Below are 4,974 nucleotides of genomic sequence, written 5' to 3'. Positions count from 1 at the left end.
TTCAGCACATTCCTGTTAATAATTAAACACATCTTGTAACTGATTAAAGCTGACCTGTTCCAAGAAGAAGAAACATGGAGAGATACACTGTAAGAAGTGAGCTAATAACATTAAAATGTGGGAAATCATTTTTGAAATGTCTGAATCTAGACTTGTTCTTTATAAATCACAACCCAGAAGTAACTGGGGATTCAGCCAGATATCATTAATTGCATAGGAATAGAAACTATAAAGACTGAAATTTATGTAAAACCAGTTCACTGGTCTGTTCTTTTATGGGAACTATTTGGAATCAATCTGCATCTGCAACTCTTCTATGGGAAATGAGTCAAAGAGCTACAGCAGGTGCTTTAAAGTAATAAGGGATTTCCTATGAAACCCAGTGGACTGATGACTCACCAGTTTAATTATGGCCTACTCTTCTGTTATAAAAGCAGGACAATCATTTTTAAAAGGCTCTTGTTGAGTAAATGAGTTTGAACAGAAAATCTTTGATAGGGAAAAGAAGATACCCATATTTTATTTTAAGGGGTACAGGATTTATAGAGAAGGTCTTCCATCTACCACAATAATTAGTGTTGTCTGAGTGTCCCAGAGTAACTGGATGAATCAGCAGAAACTGATTTTGTGCAGTCTGGCTTTTACTTATTTTGAATTTCTGAGTTTTTTACTTTTTTCTTTTTTTTCCAGTTCAGCCATTTGATTTATTCCTAAATTATATATATCCCAGACAGACATTACCATAGTTCATGCTGCTTCAGTATGGTTGGAGTGGGGTTTTGTGTTTTGCTTTGTTGGGTTTTTTTCTTTAAAAAGAAATAACTAAAATTACAGTTACTATCTCTTAGTTTCACAATACCATTCCCTTTCAGCAAGTTGCATATGGCTGGAAAATAGGGGAAAATAGGGCAGGCTTTATAAAATAGAGCGCTACCTCCTGTTGCTGTCAATGGGAATCTTACCTTTGGAAAACCACAATCTTTCACCTCATAAAGTGGGAAAAAAGATCTTCCAGGTATACTGCATCTCTGCCATAAGTAGTACGCACCTCAGATCTGATGACAGCTGCTGAGGAGAATCTTTCTTCTCAGTTTTGATTCCCAGTACCCTGGGCTGCAACAAACAGAAACTATTCCTCAGTGATCCCCCCAGAGGAATGTAATGATGTTTCAGTCCTGCCAACATTGTCCACTTGCCACGACCCTTTTACAATTGGCTTTGTGGAGACTAGAAAAGATGTGTGTCTGACAATGTTCCTCTTTTCCTTTTCCCAGCTGCAACTACCTGTAGTGACTGCACCAGCAAGACTCCTGAGGATGGGTGTCTTCCTTGACATAGAGAGCAAGGGTGAAAGTGGGAGAGACTCAGGGACCAGATATTTAGGAACCCTTTAATTTGAAATACAACATGCTATCCTAACAAGTGATAAAAAGCCAGGGAATCATGAGAGCAGAACCAGAAACACCCTGCTTTTTACAATATTCCTTGCAAAGCAGTAATTTCCAGTGAAAACTCCACAGATGAAAGTGAAGGAGGCTCTGGTATTTAGGCTATGGCAGGTGACAACAGTTAGGCAAAATGGATCTTTTCACAGACAGATGGGTCATGCAGCCCAGCTCCCTGACACTGTTCATTTTCTAGCTTGGTTGGTTGCTTCCTTCCATTTGACTGCTCTACTCAGAAATCATTAACCTGATTTTGCCCGTGTCCATCATGTCACTAATATAATGCATCTTCTTGATAAAAGGTAAACTTTCGGTATCTGGAGGGTAAAGGAAATAAAAAAGACTCATAGCTGATATAAATCAAGAGAAAAAGGAGAAAAGGAAGACACTTAGAAGCGTAGGTGTCATTGATTGACTGTAATTTTAAAGGGTCTTTCTTATGATGGACAAATTCCTGAAGTGTTCATTAACTAATGGAATTTGGTGGCAGACTGCTGCTGTCTCCACAGAACACCAGGTTAAAAAGTGCAGAGGAATAATGGACTTTTCTTTATCATGGATCAGTGTCCTCACTGTCTGTAGCTCACTCGAAGCCACTGGAAATTATCAAGGGTTTTCACTATTGAAATTCATGTTTGTGCTTTCCTGTTCCTCAGTCCGAGGGGACTAGATGGGGGAAAGAAGGAAGGAAATGCAATTGGCAGAGAAGAAAATTCCCCTTATGAAATTCTTGATAACAAGTGAATTTCCTGCTCAAAGCATCAAATGAAGCTGAACTCAGAGGGTTAAACAATAGAAGTACAGCACCTGGGCTTTAATATATTCAATTACCCAGAAAACAAAATCAATTTTGTTTTTGTTAATAGCGCTGAAATATGCATTACACTATTTTAATTAAAGCAGTCTATTACGCTTGCCGCTCAGCTCATTCCTGCATATTCCCTTAGGGCAGTAGTCATGTACTGTGATAAAACATAATGAAAATAATTTATAAAGGAAACAATACAATAAATCAATCTGATGCCTAATGAACCTACATTACAAGAATGGATACAATATTTTTTTTAGAATATGTAGTGCTTTCTCCTCAAACGGTTAGAAGAATGCCCTACAGCACTTAAAAAATAGCACGTTGCTCCACTCAGCATGCTTTCAAAGCACTGCAACTTACAATTTAAGCAAGTCTTGGCAAAACAAATAGACACTAGATTTCTGATTTTCCTGTTATTTCATCTTCAGTCAGATTCACCTGCCTCACAGGGACACCTGTAGAGACCACAGGGATTCAACTCATCTGCATACTTTAGCAGTCAGCTCTTTATTGTCTGTATTCCAGTAGACCTACATTTTACAGCTGAGATCAGGGCTGTCTGAGGCTGGGAGTTCTTCAAACACCAAATATAAAACGGGCTTTTCCCTGAAGATCACACAGTGCCAACAGGCAAAAAGACAGATTAAAGGTGAGAGAGAAGGACCATTAACACTTTCATTCCGGTGGAAGGGAGAAGGGCACTGACTGGAGATGAGGTGTTCTAAAGAGCTCAGGATCCCAGCCCTGAATGGCCACAGCTGTACTGGAATTTGGGACAGAATTTGTCAATAACCATACAGATATTCTAGGGCCACGTCCAGTCCTCCCAATCTCTAGATGTTGGTCCTGTCAAGAGAATCTTCTATATATACTTGTTCAAGGTTAAGCTCTACCTTGGTGTTATTTTCAAGTACGTGAAAGCGGTAATTCCTACAGTTGTGGACAAAGTTACTTAGTGAGAATTCTCAGCTCTTTATCATAAATATGGATTAAAATAACAGGAAAACTCTATTGCCATTAATTGCTTTTTTCAAATTTGCAAATTACCCTTTAAGACTTTTTTCACATTCAGCCAGTGAGTGAATTTGTGAATTACATTTACCTGAGAACTGACAGGGAATACCTGTCACTGCATAATGTTTCCATTCAGCGACAGCATGTGTGCATAACGTTCTGATTTAGTGCAGTATTCACCATTTGTGTGAACTGTGTATTTATTTTGATATCTGCCACAAGACCTACCTACTTGGAACAATCCTTCCTTAAGAATATGATCACTCATGTATTTATAGGAGAATTCAATTGATTTAGGGAAGTAGATTGACCAGAAGAACTAGGATAGCAATGAGGAAACAGATGACACAACATAGACCAAACACTTTGAAAGAGGGGTCACTCAGGGTGACTTGATCATGAGCACTACTGACACAGCCTAGAGGCAGTCTGCTAAAGGCGAACTAAACAAGGGTGCTCTGCTGTCTGGAGCACAACAGGAAAATCTAGGACAAGCTGCGGAAGCAGAATTGCAAGAGTCACTCCCAAAGCTTTCAGACAGACAGCCAGAGGAGCAGGGTTTGGAAGTCAGCCAGAAGGGCCCAGCAGGAATCACTTCCAAGGGTATCATCTGGGCAGAGCTGTATCAGCTCACAAAAAAAATTCTGTGTGAAACTATAAGTCCCAGCTCACATTGGGGCACAAATTTAGCAGGAGACAAAAATCTTTACCCCACAGTGGGGCAGCAGCTAACATCAGCTTCTCCATAACAGCTTGTCTTGTTGAGAAACAGCATTTCCTGGCTGGTCAATTTACTATTGGCAGCCCTGTAACTACTGTTACGGGTAGCTGTTGCAAGTTTGTCCTCTAATTTGAGAGAGAAGGGATAATACCTTCAGAAGCATGCCGACACACGGCATTAAATGTGTCTCTAGAAGCCCCAGCTCCTCAGGTTGCCATCAGCAGCCTCAGGCAGATTAGAAAGAGAGGCTGACCATTCTATGGTTCTATAAACCCGTTCTTACCTCAAATTTTTATTCCTTTCTCTAAAAGAATGAAGAACCTTCTGCTGAACTAGGTGACTCTGAACCCAGAGTCTGGCAGGTGACAGAAACCCTTTGCATTTTCTCCCTCCTTATATTAATTGCTTCTACCATATGTGACTTTTTTCTAGGTGAATAATTATTTTGCTTGACAGAAACCTCTCTGGAAAACTGTGTTCATACATGAAAAACTGTCCTAAATGGAAGTGATTTCAACTCTCACTCTTGCCATGAATTCACCCCTACTCCAGCCCACTGTTTTCTGATTGCTTCAACGTTTTGAATATGGAAATTAGTGAGTTTGCTTCCACTTTAAGTAGCACCATGATAGCACAAAAGAAAAAGGAAGCTAAACATTCCACTCTATTTTGAAAGAGAAGATCTGTCTGTAAATGAGTCTCAAAACTAACTAAGTGAAAGGCATTGGATGTCAGTTGTTTTCCCTTTTAATCATGGATATAACTATTTTAGATAGAATAGAAATAGATAAGAATATCAAACCTCCAAGTTCATAGAGAAGGGATCTATTAATTGCCCTCAAAATTGAGCTTCTCCAGGAGTCTGATTACTTTATAATTATTGTTTGGGTGTTTTGCAACCTTTCTTGCCATCCTCAGTAAACAAGGCACTGTATTTAATGGACTGTTGATTCAGATATGACAATTCTTACAAGCATTTTATA

This window comes from Calidris pugnax, unplaced genomic scaffold (genome assembly GCF_001431845.1).
Source record: "Calidris pugnax isolate Ruff unplaced genomic scaffold, ASM143184v1 scaffold398, whole genome shotgun sequence".
Lineage (NCBI taxonomy): Eukaryota > Metazoa > Chordata > Aves > Charadriiformes > Scolopacidae > Calidris > Calidris pugnax.
This window is presented reverse-complemented; position numbering follows the sequence as displayed.